The sequence below is a fragment of the Lucilia sericata genome, unplaced genomic scaffold (genome assembly GCF_015586225.1).
Source record: "Lucilia sericata isolate MDLA Ls3-8-SP2 unplaced genomic scaffold, ASM1558622v1 Contig000006F_arrow, whole genome shotgun sequence".
In the NCBI taxonomy this organism is placed as follows: domain Eukaryota; kingdom Metazoa; phylum Arthropoda; class Insecta; order Diptera; family Calliphoridae; genus Lucilia; species Lucilia sericata.
This window is the reverse complement of record NW_023994047.1, coordinates 445,848-462,612: the sequence shown is the minus strand read 5'-3', so window position 1 is coordinate 462,612 and position 16,765 is coordinate 445,848. Positions and strand designations below refer to the sequence as shown.

Below are 16,765 nucleotides of genomic sequence, written 5' to 3'. Positions count from 1 at the left end.
GAACTAGAACTGAACTAGAACTGAAATAGAACTGAATTAGAACTGAACTAGAACTGAAGTAGAACTGAACTAGAACTGAACTTGAACTGAACTAGAACTGAATTAGAACTGAACTAGAACTGAAGTAGAACTGAACTTGAACTGAACTAGAACTGAACTAGAACTGAACTAGAACTGAACTGGAACTGAACTAGAACTGAACTAGAACTGAACTAGAACTGAACTAGAACTGAACTAGAACTGAACTAGAACTGAACTAGAACTGAACTAGAACTGAACTAGAACTGAACTAGAACTGAACTAGAACTGAACTAGAACTGAACTAGAACTGAACTAGAACTGAACTAGAACTGAAATAGAACTGAACTAGAACTGAACTAGAACTGAACTAGAACTGAACTAGAACTGAACTAGAACTGAACTAGAACTGAACTAGAACTGAACTAGAACTGAACTAGAACTGAACTAGAACTGAACTAGAACTGAACTAGAACTGAACTAGAACTGAACTAGAACTGAACTAGAACTGAACTAGAACTGAACTAGAACTGAACTAGAACTGAACTAGAACTGAACTAGAACTGAACTAGAACTGAACTAGAACTGAACTAGAACTGAACTAGAACTGAACTAGAACTGAACTAGAACTGAACTAGAACTGAACTAGAACTGAACTAGAATTGAACTAGAACTGAACTAGAATTGAACTAGAACTGAACTAGAACTGAACTAGAACTGAACTAGAACTGAACTAGAACTGAACTAGAACTGAACTAGAACTGAACTAGAACTGAACTAGAACTGAATTAGAACTGAACTAGAACTGAACTAGAATTGAACTAGAACTGAACTAGAACTGAACTAGAACTGAACTAGAACTGAACTAGAACTGAACTAGAACTGAACTAGAACTGAACTAGAACTGAACTAGAACTGAACTAGAACTGAACTAGAATTGAACTAGAACTGAACTAGAATTGAACTAGAACTGAACTAGAACTGAACTAGAACTGAACTAGAACTGAACTAGAACTGAACTAGAACTGAACTAGAACTGAACTAGAACTGAACTAGAACTGAACTAGAACTGAACTAGAACTGAACTAGAACTGAACTAGAACTGAACTAGAACTGAACTAGAACTGAACTAGAACTGAACTAGAACTGAACTAGAACTGAACTAGAACTGAACTAGAACTGAACTAGAACTGAACTAGAACTGAACTAGAACTGAACTAGAACTGAACTAGAACTGAACTAGAACTGAACTAGAACAACTAGAACTGAACTAGAACTGAACTAGAACTGAACTAGAACTGAACTAGAACTGAACTAGAACTGAACTAGAACTGAACTAGAACTGAACTAGAACTGAACTAGAACTGAACTAGAACTGAACTAGAACTGAATAGAACTGAACTAGAACTGAACTAGAACTGAACTAGAATGAACTAGAACTGAACTAGAACTGAACTAGAACTGAACTAGAACTGAACTAGAAACTGAACTAGAACTGAACTAGAACTGAACTAGAACTGAACTAGAACTGAACTAGAACTGAACTAGAACTGAACTAGAACTGAACTAGAACTGAACTAGAACTGAACTAGAACTGAACTAGAACTGAACTAGAACTGAACTAGAACTGAACTAGAACTGACTAAATTGAACTAGAACTGAACTAGAACTGAACTAGACTGAACTAGAACTGAACTAGAACTGAACTAGAACTGAACTAGAACTGAACTAGAACTGAACTAGAACTGAACTAGAACTGAACTAGAACTGAACTAGAACTGAACTAGAACTGAACTAGAACTGAACTAGAACTGAACTAGAACTGAACTAGAACTGAACTAGAAACTGAACTAGAACTGAACTAGAACTGAACTAGAACTGAACTAGAACTGAACTAGAACTGAACTATAACTGAACTAGAACTACTAGAACTGAACTAGAACTGAACTAGAACTGCAACTAGAACTGAACTCGAACTGAACTAGAACTGAACTAGAAACTGAACTAGAACTGAACTACGAACTGAACTAGAACTGAACTAGAACTGAACTAGAACTGAACTATAATTGAATAGAACTGAACTAGAACTGAACTAGAATTTGAACTAGAACTGAACTAGAATTGAACTAGAACTGAACTAGAACTGAACTAGAACTGAACTAGAATTGAACTAGAACTGAACTAGAACTGAACTAGAACTGAACTAGAACTGAACTAGAACTGAACTAGAACTGAACTAGAACTGAACTAGAAAACTAGAACTGAACTAGAACTGAACTAGAACTGAACTAGAATTGAACTAGAACTGAACTAGAATTGAACTAGAACTGAACTAGAACTGAACTAGAACTGAACTAGAACTGAACTAGAACTGAACTAGAACTGAACTAGAACTGAACTAGAACTGAATTAGAACTGAACTAGAACTGAACTAGAATTGAACTAGAACTGAACTGAACTAGAACTGAACTAGAACTGAACTAGAACTGAACTAGAACTGAACTAGAACTGAACTAGAACTGAACTAGAACTGAACTAGAACTGAATTAGAACTGAACTAGAACTGAACTAGAATTGAACTAGAACTGAACTAGAACTGAACTAGAACTGAACTAGAACTGAACTAGAACTGAACTAGAACTGAACTAGAACTGAACTAGAACTGAACTAGAACTGAACTAGAATTGAACTAGAACTGAACTAGAATTGAACTAGAACTGAACTAGAACTGAACTAGAACTGAACTAGAACTGAACTAGAACTGAACTAGAACTGAACTAGAACTGAACTAGAACTGAACTAGAACTGAACAAGAATTGAACTAGCACTGAACTAGAACTGAACTGGAACTGAACTAGAATTGAACTAGAACTGAACTAGAACTGAACTAGAACTGAACTAGAACTGACTAGAACTGAACTAGAACTGAACTAGAACTGAACTAGAACTGAACTAGAACTGAACTAGAACTGAACTAGAACTGTAAACTAGAAATTGAACTAGAACTGAACTAGAACTGAACTAGAACTGAACTAGAACTGAACTAGAACTGAACTAGAACTGAACTAGAACTGAACTAGAACTGAACTAGAACTGAACTAGAACTGAACTAGAACTGAACTAGAACTGACTAGAACTGAACTAGAACTGAACTAGAACTGAACTCGAACTGAACTAGAACTAACTAGAACTGAACTAGAACTAGAACTGAACTATAACGTGAACTGAACTAGAACTTTTTTTATAATTTTCTTCTAATTTTCTCTAATAAACTTCCCTTTTTCCAAAAATTCCCAACTTAGCATTCCTTTGCAACACCCAAAGACATTTCTACAAAATTGTATAAAAAAATCATATTAAAGAAATCTTTTGTTTTTGTACCATTTTATTACGCCATTTCTACTTCAAGTTAAACGTAAGATGTTTAAATATTTAATACACCAAGAAACAGAAAAAATATTTATATCCTTAAAAAAAAAGAAATGAGGAAAAAACATCCTTAAAAGTAGAAATAAGAAGAACGAAACCCGCATTCATCCCTCGTTTTTTAAGTGTGTTTTTTCTTACTTAACTTCAGATCTTAACAAACGGTACAAAAATAGAAGTTTATAGATGGATGAATGTAATTGTACATATAGATACGTTATATGTATGTACCTAACACAAATGTATGTATGTAAGTTTGTATATAAGTAAAGAAAAAATAAAGATTTAATGACGTACGTATACACATTTTTATATATAGAAATAAACTAACGAGAGTTGGAAGAAAAGTCCCCTAAGATTCCCTTATACGTTAAAGAAGTATGTTTTTGACAAGCTCCAAGAATCATATTGGAGTTCTCAATGTATTTGTCTATTTTCCACTAAAAACTTTTAATCTTCAATTCACAGAACAACCCAATTTCTAAAATGACGATGAAGCAAATGAGGAAACTCGTCTCAGACTCCAGAAAACTTCTAAATCATTAGTGGTTTCACATTCCTATTCTAAAAAGTTTTTACATCTCTTTTCTTAAACAAAATCACTGGAATGATCGCTAAACAAGGATATTTAAAGTTTTCTCTTGGCTTACACTAAATTCTCAATGAACGACGTTCAAGCAAATGAGAAATGACACAGATCCAAACATATTTCTGATGTAACCTTAAGAAAAACACACACATACAAATCCTCTATTAAGAGGTTGAAGGGAAATCTGTTAGAAAATATCCAGAAAAAGCACTTTTCTGCCTAACCTCGTATGTATATTTAAACATAAGTATGTACTGTAGTATAATAGGTTCATGTACTGTTTGCTAAATTTATAAGCAAAAAAGTAGAAAAATTATATATCAGAGTATCTACACATTATTAAAGATTAGATTTTTGCTCCATTTGTTAAGTGGCTTGGACCACCGTCATTTGTTTTGTTGGTGTGCTTACACACACCCAGAGTGTCATATAAAAGTTTGTCTTTTTTTTCGCAGACTTTTTTCAACAAATTTTTCTTTTTTGCTACTATGTATTCCTTTCAACTTCCTACGATTTTCCCCTTGTACGGGTGAAAGAAAAAAAAGAAAAATTGAAAATTTATTCTGGTGATTTAAACTCTGGTTGTTGTTTCTGGCTCTGGCACTTTACCAAATGTTATAGGAGAGTGTGTATGTGTATCTGTTTATTATGGACTTATTCTTGTTCTTAAAACTTCGGCCATGTCTCCTCTCTAGCTTTGTTGGTAGTCCATGTGGATGTTTGTTTGGCTGTTTGATAGTGTTGAATATGTGTAGAATAGTCGAGTAAATTTTTTTTTCTGTTTTACTCTGCACATTTGTCTACAATGCGCTTGTTCTATTAACTCTCCTCAAGTGAGTGTAAGTGTGTAGAAAAGTTGTTTTTGTTGTTACAAAAAAAGGGCCGTGGTGTGTGTGTGTTGTAAAGTTTAGTTCATTTTTCCTGCTGTTGTTGTTGCTGTTTTTAAGGCAATTTTCATGATTTAAAACATAATTTTTTGCACAACCTGCAAACACTGTTTTTTTTTGTATATCATTCTTGTTGTTGTAGGATTTCTTGTTGACTTTAGACTCTCTTTAAGTCGAGTGTGCCAGCCAAGTACATTGATGACAATAATACAACCATCCGTTTCGTAAAGAAAAGAAAAACACATCGAATGAAAAGTTTTTTTTTTCCCTTAGAGAATCTCCTCTAACTACCACCACCCTCCCTATTGCAAACATTCTATTGTTAGTTTTTCCTTTGCCGGGCTGTTGGTGTGTTTACTTCACACCAACAGTGAGTGAGTGTCAATGCAGTTGTAGTATGAGTGTTGGGAGACTGCATAGAAATAGCTTTGATTCCAATAAAAAAACAATTCAGAAAATATTGTTGGTGAAGCCGACTATATAATAGCGTACACCGAAACGAATTTTCAGAGGATTAGAACTGAAGTAAGACTGAACTATAACTGAAATAGAACTGAACTACAACTGAACTAGAACTGAAATAGAACTGAAGTAGAACTGAACTAGAACTGAACTAGAACTGAACTAGAACTGAACTAGAACTGAACTAGAACTGAACTAGAACTGAACTAGAACTAGAACTGAACTAGAACTGAACTAGAACTGAACTAGAACTGAACTAGAACTGAACTAGAACTAGAACTGAACTAGAACTGAACTAGAACTGAACTAGAACTGAACTAGAACTGAACTAGAACTGAACTAGAACTGAACTAGAACTGAACTAGAACTGAACTAGAACTGAACTAGAACTGAACTAGAACTGAACTAGAACTGAACTAGAACTGAACTAGAACTGAACTAGAACTGAACTAGAACTGAACTAGAACTGAACTAGAACTGAACTAGAACTGAACTAGAACTGAACTAGAACTGAACTAGAACTGAACTAGAACTGAACTAGAACTGAACTAGAACTGAACTAGAACTGAACTAGAACTGAACTAGAACTGAACTAGAACTGAACTAGAACTGAACTAGAACTGAACTAGAACTGAACTAGAACTGAACTAGAACTGAACTAGAACTGAACTAGAACTGAACTAGAACTGAACTAGAACTGAACTAGAACTGAACTAGAACTGAACTAGAACTGAACTAGAACTGAACTAGAACTGAACTAGAACTGAACTAGAACTGAACTAGAACTGAACTAGAACTGAACTAGAACTGAACTAGAACTGAACTAGAACTGAACTAGAACTGAACTAGAACTGAACTAGAACTGAACTAGAACTGAACTAGAACTGAACTAGAACTGAACCAGAACTGAACTAGAACTGTAATAGAACTGAACTAGAACTGAACTAGAACTGAACTAGAACTGAACTAGAACTGAACTAGAACTGAACTAGAACTGAACTAGAACTGAACTAGAACTGAACTAGAAATGAACTATAACTAGAACTGAACTAGAACTGAACTAGAACTGAACTAGAACTGAAATAGAACTGAACTAGAGCTGAACTACAACAGAAATAGAACTGAACTAGAACTGAACTAGAACTGAACTAGAACTGAACTAGAACTGAACTAGAACTGAACTAGAACTGAACTTGAACTGAACTAGAACTGAACTAGAATTGAACTAGAACTTAACTAGAACTGAACTAGAACTGAACTAGAACTGAACTACTAGAACTAGAACTGAACTAGAACTGAACTAGAACTGAACTAGAACTGAACTAGAACTGAACTAGAACTGAACTAGAACTGAACTAGAACTGAACTAGAACTGAACTAGAACTGAACTAGAACTGAACCAGAACTGAACTAGAACTGTAATAGAACTGAACTAGAACTGAACTAGAACTGAACTAGAACTGAACTAGAACTGAACTAGAACTGAACTAGAACTGAACTAGAACTGAACTAGAACTGAACTAGAACTGAACTAGAACTGAACTAGAACTAGAACTGAACTAGAACTGAACTAGAACAGAACTAGAACTAAACTAGAACTGAACGGATTGTATATTTAGAAAGATTAGTACTTGGACTAGCCCATTGCGCTAGTCAATAAGCTATTCCTAGAGTGGCCAACAGCTACTCTATTGTTCCATGCCCGATGTAGAGTATCAAAACAATAACAAAAACACATTTGCCTTTTGAGGATAATACTAACAACTTCTAAAGCAAGAGGACGACAACAACGACGGCGATGACTATCAAGATGATGATGATCATGTTTGTTGTTGTTATTGTTAATAATAATAATGATGATGCATAGTAGCAATATTTTAGCATTGGGGTCTACATTAAAATACAATTCTTGTTGTTGTTGATTTGTTGTATTTTTATTTTTTCAAAGTTAACAAAGCATTCCAAGTACTTTTTTGTTGCTGTCATAGTGTGAATTGTTGTGTGTACTTTAAGCCACTCCTTCGTTTTTATATATGAAGCTAAGCGTCGCGGATTGGTGTCCCTCAACCAATAGTCTAATGTAAATAACATTGGTTGTGGCAGCATTTACCTTCTTCTTACCCGGGGATTTCTACGACTATTTACAATTTTTACTTTAATTTTTTCGTGTTATTTTTTGTGTCTTCTACATTTTTTGTCTTGTGTCATTTTGGAGTGTGTATTTATAGTGTTTTTAACATCTTTGTTGTTTGTATTTGTTGTTGTTTTTTTTTTGGCAACATTTTAACACCGTCAAAATGTGTTCAGAAAAGTTTAAACTGCATATCATAAATATGTTTATATGTACTAGCATAAGCATGTTGTAGTTATTGTAAATATTTACAAATTGTTGTTATTAAGTTGAATTTTTCGAAAAATTTGTTAAACAATAACAAAATGTGTTTATTAATAAAACTATTAAAAGTATATTGTAAAAATCAATAGCTATTGACAGTTTTAACAATATTCTATGCACTGAGAGAAATTTAAGGGTTAGAAGGTTCAAAATGATTAAATTGGTTGTAATGTTTTCATTTTAGAGATAAAAGAAGCATTCGCTTATGACGTTTAAGCAGTAGAGAAATGCAAAGAGATCCATATAGAAACTGAATGTTCGAAAAGAAAGGTCACTTTAGGACCCTGAACGGTTTCATTTGTTAAATATATGTAAAATAATAGTCGGTCTTGCGAATCGTTACAGCACAACGTTTACTCAAGCAACGTTTAAGCAATAGAGAATTTGGAAGAGATCAATTAAGCTGTAGAGAAGTTTTAAGAGGTCAATTAAGGAGTTCAAGTTTATTGTACAGATTGGCCTTGCGGATCGTTTCACCACAAATTTTATCCAAGCGACGTTCAAGCAATTGTGAAATGGTATGAAGTCAATTTAGGAACTCATGTTTGTAGAACAGTTCTAACTTCATTGCATAAAAAATATATTGCGACGGGAGTTCAAAGATTCATCATTCCACATGATACAAACATCGGACTAATGAAATTGGTTTCTTGATTTTATTGTCAAATAATAGGGTACGAAGTGATATGCAAGAAACCTTAAAAGTCTCTCAAAAAGTGATGCTCATTAAAAAATTGTACATAAACATAACTCACTCATAATCGAAATCTTAATCGATCTTAATCGAATTGTACTATAAGTACAATTTCTATCAGTTTTTAAATACAAGCATCGTTTTACAGCCTTAATTTGAAAGATCAATTCAAACGCGGGATGAACCCATATATTTAATTTAAAACATCACATGGACATTCTTTTATCTATGAAGATCGGTTATCAGTTCTAATGTAAGACGATCCAAATGTCCTTTCGATTGTTTTCACTCATTTTCCCAGTTCAAATAAACCATGGATGATGATGGTATTTGGAAAAATGTCGATCAATATGTATGTTACTCTTGTTAGAAATAACTTTTGATGAAGATCGTGTATGTGCGGCGCAACACCTCGGATCAAAAGATCATTAAAACTAGAACAATATCCAAAATGGTTTCCATTGTCTGTTATCGCTCTTGTTACAAAGACGACAAGAGATGAGGTTACACAACCAATGCCATTAAATCTACTTATTATATGAAATAAGTTAAGAGTACAAAGCATAAGAAGGGGTTGTAGAAACATATTCCTGATTTGAACCGAGACTGATAATCAAAAACAGATCAATTTAAATTAAAGAATTTTAACCTTAACTCAACTCAATGTCAATCCAATTTGAATATTTTATAAAAAATGATGAAGGAAGTTAAAGAAATATTTGTTACATTGTGGAATCTAGTCTTTATGTGTCCTAATTAAAAGTTCGATATATTCACAAAACGATATATTTGAATACAATTGATAAAACTAAAAGCTTTTCTAAAACTTTTGGTTTTAAATTGGATTGGACCAATTAGAAAAATAAATCTGTTCTAACAAGATTGCCAATAAGAAATACATATTCTTGTTCCGAGAGCAGAGGAAAGGAAATGTTCCTTACTAACATGAGATTGTCATGGGAGGAAGAAAATTGACTCTTTGGAGATAGTAAACCCACATATCTTCGATTCGCTTAATTTTGACAGCATAAATAACTATTTTTTGAATTACGAAAAAACAACTTTTAAACGTCTGCTTTCTAGCTAACTTGGGAACAGTAAAGTGATGACTGTCTTTGCTCTGCATTACAAAGATTACATTCGAGACGAAGGACTCAATACATACGAGTTAAAGTCAAACAGAGTCAAAATTACAACTCCTAGTCGAACTCCTTTGATATGATTAAGTTTTACAATAAGTTACTGCGTCCTTTTTTAGATAGTCTTTTACCCAAATGTTTAACTATGTATTTGTCTGAAATGTATGCATCCTTTGGAAGAAAATGTCAAACGTTACTTGTTTAAGTGATTCTAAGTAATGCTGAGTATATTATATTTAAAGGTTATTTAAATCTCCAGAAGTAATCTATTGCCATGACATGGAAGTAGTCTACCAAAGGTTCAATAAATTTCCTGCTGTAACCAATAGTAACTCAAATTTCTAACCAAACTGCTGGGTATTAACAAGAATTAAAAGAAATTGCTCAAGAATTAAATAATAAAATAAATTTAAGAGTATTGATCATGAATTGTTTTGGATGAACTACTCATGTGCCGAAAGTTCTTCTTCTAATGGACACCGGAGCACTCAAAGTTAATCGGCAATGAAAAAGGAGAGGGAACTTGAGGATGTTAACCTGACGAATGTAAAAATTGTTTTTAATATATAGTCCTGTGTAGAATACTCTCCCAGTGGTCAAACTCTGCACATTATGAACTTCAGAACACTCAAGACTAATCGGCAATGATAGTGTAAGGAAACGGCTAATGTTTGGAAAGGGAACTTGAGAAGGTTAACCTGACCTAATGTAAAATCGTTCGACACAATAAGGACAGAATAAAATCATGGGCGTTAGAATACTATAATGACTACTTAAGGTAATTAAACGGTTAGTATGTCTGCTAAAGTCCTACGGGGTGATCCCAATGCAAAAGCAGAACGAGAAAGTTTCTCAGAATAAATAGGTTAGAGGTTAGTATGATGATATATATGCATTCTTAGTGGACACACAGTTTTACGGCCACAACTATACAAAGTAGGACAAACGGATTCAGACGAATATAGAGCATGCGGAGAAGAATGAAACACTTAGACCAAATACGTTATCCCAGAAAAAACATCCTACAGGAACACTGATTAAAAATATGAAAGAATTACGACCAGGACGAGGATATCTTCTTAAAACTCTATATAAGGTTCTTTCCACCAACATTTCCAAGTAAAGAAGCGCACAAAAGGACAGATAGTGGCCTAACCTAGCAATGACTTGTTTAGATCTTACTGCTAACATATATAGGAAGCCTTGTCTAAAGAACTGCCCAACTGAAAAGCATACGGAGAACATAATGAAACACTTAGTCCAAATATGTTATTCCATATAAAACATCCCTTAGGAACACTGATTAAAAATATGAAAGAATTACGACCAGGACGAGGACACCTTCTTAAAGCTCTATATAAGGTTCTTCCCACCAAAATGTCCAAGTAAAGAAGCGCACAATAGGTCCGTTAGTGGCCTAACCTAGCAATGACTTGTTCCTATCTAACTGGCAACATATGGGGGAAACCTTTTCTAAAGAACTGCTCAACTGAAGAGCTTACGGAGAGGAGGAGAGGAGACACTTGATGTGTCATGACCAGGCTTTCGCCGAAATTACATCCAAATATGTTATTCCAGATAAAATATACTACAGGAACACTGATAAGAAATTATTAAGGAACTACGTTCCGGAAACTAAGTTTCCTTCTTATATAAGGTTCTTTCCACCAACATTTCCAATTGAAGAAGCGTACAACAGGCCAGATAGTGGCACAGGTTTATATCTTCACATTTGATGTATTATAAATCCTCCTTTCAACCTAACCCTACTAAGCTATAGCCTTTTCCAATTCTTCTGGCAACATATAGAATCCCTAGCTAAAGAACTGCTCATTTTTTGACGCCAATAACGAGTCGGGCCAATTAAGTATTCCAGTGAGGGAGAGAGTTGTGCATCGATCAAAACAAATTGTAATCGGATACTGCAAGGACTATAAGGTGAAGCTGCCCGACCACTTCTTTCTAAATAGTTTTATTTTATAGATATTGAAACTTTAGGGCGGGTATTGTTGTAACAATGTTTTTAAATGAATCAGTTGCATTCTGTATATGTACCCCAGTGGCAGTATTACCAACTTACAGTACCCTCTTTTACAGAATATTACCTTAGCGTCATGGTTATTTGGATTTGGTAAGAATTCGACCTGTGTGACGGACTTCGCTTATACTTTAGTTTATCGTAATCGATCCAGTTTTTCAAACCCACTAATGATTTGATGAAAAACTAACTTCTGGTTATGGTATTAAAGCTTCTTTTCAGTAGCTTTTCGAAAATGATACTTTGTTGGGTCAAACCTCGACATTTTTGAAGCAAAGATATTGTGTTGTTTACAATAACTAAGTGAGTGGAAATGATAGATATATACACTTCACAATACCCACTAATGATTTGTTGAAAAAACTTACTTCTTGTTATGGTGTTTCAGTAATTTTCGAGAATGATACTTTGTTGGGACAAACATCAACATTTTTGAAACAAAGAAATTGTGTTGTTTGCAATAACTAAGTGAGTGGAAATGACAAAATTATTAAAAACAAAAACCAAATATCTGTTGTGAATCCTTTATTTTAAAGTTATACACCCAATAATTTAGCACTTTTTAAAGATATTTTAGTCTGAACCACATTTGCTATGAAATTTCGGAAAACAAACTTGACTTGTAGAACAAATTCTCTTGCGACAAGTGAAACATTATAAAATCCAGTGTTGTTTTTAACAATTTGAAGAGCATATTTCCTTTACAACCTCAAATAACACAACAATCTCCTTTTTCTTTTGGCTTAAATATTGAGCATATTTACTGTTAATTGCTCTAAGTAAATAAATACTTAAAGTAAAAAACTTTTTTGAAACGAGCTGTTTAAAATTATAGAGAGAATTTACCATTTAGTTGTTTTAAATAAAACACAGCTGATTGCTTTTTTAATGGAGTATATAATAATTGACTTTTAAATCCTTTTTTTTTTTGTAAAGTTAAATTTTTTAGAGATTTTTATAAGATTTATAAAATTGTTGTGGTATATTAACACTTTTTTTATAAAAAATTTTTATTTTTTTTAAAATAAGCACTTTTGGGGAAATTTTTAAAACTTCTTTTAAAAACTAAACACTTTTTTTAAATTTTATTTAATTTTTTTATTTATATAATACAATTTTTATTTGAAATTTTGTTAACAAAATAATTTTTGTTTTGTTTTTTTTTTTTTAATTTAGTTTTTTTATTATTAATAATAATTTTAGTTTACGCGACGGCTTAAAACTTTTTGGAGACACTTAGACAAAGCACAACAAGTACACATAATACTATCAAGCGTTATTGACAACATCTAGAGACGTTTTTAGTCTAGCAAGAAATACGAATAGTTGTTGTTGTTGTATAAACAACAACAAATATAACAAGTAAATCAACACTGTTGTATATTTCCGCAGAGATTTTGCAAAACGTAATGTAAGAAAGAAAACATATAATAAACAACAAAAATATTATCCAAAAGCCAAATGAATGGTAGAAGAAAAACGAAATCACCGTCAATACGAGTATCGAATTGAAACGAATTGAATCGCCCGCGCTACTTATGCTTTTTTTAAAACTCAGTATCAAATCACATCAAAAACGCGCGACATTTGCATTAACAATGACACCACACACAAAGCGAAGCATATTTTCCACCTTCACCCGTTTTGCTGGCTGACTGTGGCTCAAATCAATGGATGCCGGGGCTGGTTGTATGTAATACAACAAGTCCGTCCAAAAGCCTTAAGAGTTTTATTTTTTTTTTTTTCCAAATTGTTTTATTTGTAGTTTACTCTACGTATGATTGCAAAGCGGGCAAAAACAAAAAATCAGCAGCCGCAGCAGCAGCCGTCACAAAAAAAAAGTGAGGATAGTAAATATGGCGGTGTTGTAGTTGTTGTTGGCTGTTACCTTTTTCTTAGGCGAAAATTTTTAAACAAAGCATGTCTAAGATACACGATACTGATACATTGCCCAAGAAAACAATAGCGACAACGTGAATAATGTTTACAGTGGCGTTGACGGCACGATAAGATGCGTCAAGTAGACATTTAGTAAGCGACGAATCTGACAAAAATTCCAGACTCAAGCTAAAAAAAACACAGAGTCAACCAAACTTACTCATACTCATACAGCTAACAAAACAACATGGGTTTTTTTTGCCACAAAAAAAAAGCAGCAAAAACATAGAAGGTGGTCATCACCCATTAACAATATAAAACAACAACAAAAATGCTTATTTTCCCCCAAAGAGAGCGAGTGTAAATGGTGTAGAGAATTCTCTCTCTCAAATAAAAAAAATTCCTATAAGAAAAAAATCCTGTAAACCTAGTTTGAGTGTGTTTGTTTAATTTCCGTTGCACTCTCTCTCTCTCTTTTAATGCAAGCTTGTTTTTTTGCAGACACTGTTTGTAAGAGTGTGTTAGTATAAACTACTCCATATTGCTGCTGCAGTTTTTTTTTAAAGCGCATGTGCAGTTTTTTTCGTTGTTGTTTATGGTTTCTCTCTTACTCATATTAATCCCCTTATTTTTATTAAACAAAACATTAGTTGTCATGCTCTCTCCTTCAAAAATAAAACCCTCTTGAGCAACAAAATTTAAGCAAAAGTACAAGTTAAATTTTCAATATTCACCTCAAAACCCTAAAGAAAATTCAAATAAAATACTCAAAATTTGTTAAATTTAAAGTAAAATTCAAGAATTCTATATAAAATTTTAAGATCTTTTAGGAGGTTTTGTTATTTCTCTGAAGGTTTAGTTTAGTAAACTACAAAACTAGTTTTTAGTTAAAAACTGATCAGCTAAGGACAGAGTTTTTTTTCCTGCACCAGAAATATGATTTATGACATTTTGCAAAATCTGTTTTTTTGTTAAGAAGCCACACCTCCATTTTGTAATGGAAAATTGCAGGTCTTAAGTTATGAAGATCTCAATAAGATGTTGTTAGAAAAATTTATTTTGTAAATAAAACTTAAAATTAAAAATATTAATAAAAAGAAAACTTAAGAAATCTAAGAAAAAACAGATATTTAGGAACTAGTTCTGGAACTAGTTATTTCTTTTTTTAGATTTTTATTTGAAATTTTTAAGATCAAGTCTAATTTTGAGAAACAGTTGAGAGTCAACACTGGAACCAGTTCAATTTTTGTTTGAATTTGTTACTTTAGGAACCTTCTTAGGATTAGATCTGGAACTAGTTCTTTTATAGCGAAGTTTGTTTAAAATTATTAATATCAAGACTAATTAAAAGACAGTTGAGAGTCGCCACTTGATCGGGAACTAGTTCTTTTAGCAATGATTATTGTTCAAATTTGTCACTATAGGAACCTTCTTAAGTTCCAGATTTATAACTAGTTCTTTCATAGTGAATTTCATTTAAAGATGAAGACTAATTTTGAGAAACAGTTAAGATTCGACACTAGCTCGGGAATAGCTGGAATGTAATAGTTCTGTAACTAGTTCTTTAATCAATATTTTTTGTTCGAATTTGTCTCTTTAAGAATCCTCTGAAGATTAGTTCTGCAACTAGTTCTTTCATAGCGCATTTTGTGTGAAATGTTTAAGATCAAGACTAATTTAGAATAGAATAATTAAGTAGCCTGTTCTTTTAGTAATTATTTTTGTTCGAATTTGTCTCTTTAAGAATCAGCTGAAGATTAGTTTTGGAACTAGTAATTTATAGAAACAGTTGAGAGTCGACACTAGTTCGCGAATGGTTAGAATGCAATAGTTCTGTAACTAGTTCCTTAATCAATAATTTTTGTTCTAATTTGTTACTCTTGGAACCTTCTCTGGAACTAGTTCCTTTATAGGGAACTTTATTCGAAATTTTTAAGATCAAGACTAATTTAGAGAAAAAGTTGAAAGTCGACACTAGTTCGGGAATAGTTGGAATATAATAGTTCTGTAACCTGTTCTTTTAGCAATAGTTTTTGTTCGATTTTGTCTCTTTAGGAACCATCTTAAGATTAGTTCAAGAACTAGTTCATTTATTGCGCATTTTGTGTGAAATTTTTAAGATCAAGACAAATTTTAAGAAACATTTGAGTTTTTTTTTTTTTTTTTTGAATTTGTCACCCTGCAAATCTTTTTAAGAGCAATTCTGGAACTAGTTCTTTTTTAAGAGATATTTGTTTTAAATCTTTAAGATGGAGACTAATTTTGAGAAACAGTTGAGAATCGACACTAGTCGGGAATATTTGGAATGGAATAGTTCTGGAACCAGTTCTTTTATCAATGTTTTTTGTTCGAATTTGTCAACTAGTTCTTTTATAGGGACTTTTGTTTAAGACTTTTAAGAACAAGACTAATTTTGAGAAACAGTTGAGAGTCCACACTGGTTCGGTAATAGTAGGAATGGATAGTTCTGGAACTAGTTCTTAAATCAATGATTATTGTTCAAATTTGAATGAGATATTTTATAATTTCTAAAGAACTAGAATATTTTCCATTAAATTAGTGTAGTAGTAATGTGCTAAAGAACTAGTTCTTTGAAAAGTCTTTAGAAATTCTTTGAAATGTAAACAATATTCCACACAATGGGTATCAAAAGTAATGGTGAATTCACTAGTTTAAAGGTTGTTGTTTAAGAATATGAAATGCTTTTGTTTGAACTCATTCTAGAATTAGTTCATTTAGAGTAAATTCTTAAATTGTTCTTGGGTTGAAAAATTTAACTTGGAAAAATTTTTGGTGTTTCCGAAAAATTGTTATTTGCAGCAAAAATTTTAATATTTGGTGAAATACTTTTGAAAATTTAAAAAAAAAAATTAATTGAATACATTTTATTTTATTCCAATAAATTTTATATTATTAAAAATTTAGTTTAAAAAATAAATCAAAATTAGTCAAAACCTTGAGAAATCATTTAACAAAACTTTGGTTAAGTTATCTCCAGTCGTTTAATTGTGAAAAATCTTTGGAATTGAGCATATTTTAGAATTAAGCACATTTTAGGATTGTTTAAAAAGGATTATTTTAAAACCTTTTTAAATTTATTTTTGGTCGAAATATTGTTTTCTTATAAAAATTCAAAATTAGCTTAAAGCTTTAGAAATCATTTAACAAAACTTCGACTAAGTTAGCTCAAACCGTTTAAATGTGAAAATTGCACAAACTCGACCATAATTTTAAATTTT

General features: G+C 32.3%; 1 protein-coding gene across 1 annotated transcript in view; it reads right to left on the bottom strand.

The window, feature by feature from the left end:
* The window catches only part of LOC119602013 (optomotor-blind protein), a 119,813-nt gene extending 107,203 nt beyond the window's left edge, over positions 1-12,610 (bottom strand). Inside the window, exon 1 of the mRNA XM_037953337.1 lies at positions 12,495-12,610. The gene's annotated coding sequence lies outside the window, so the exon portion shown is untranslated. The remainder of the gene's footprint in view (positions 1-12,494) is intronic.
* Positions 12,611-16,765: the final 4,155 nt, after the last annotated feature.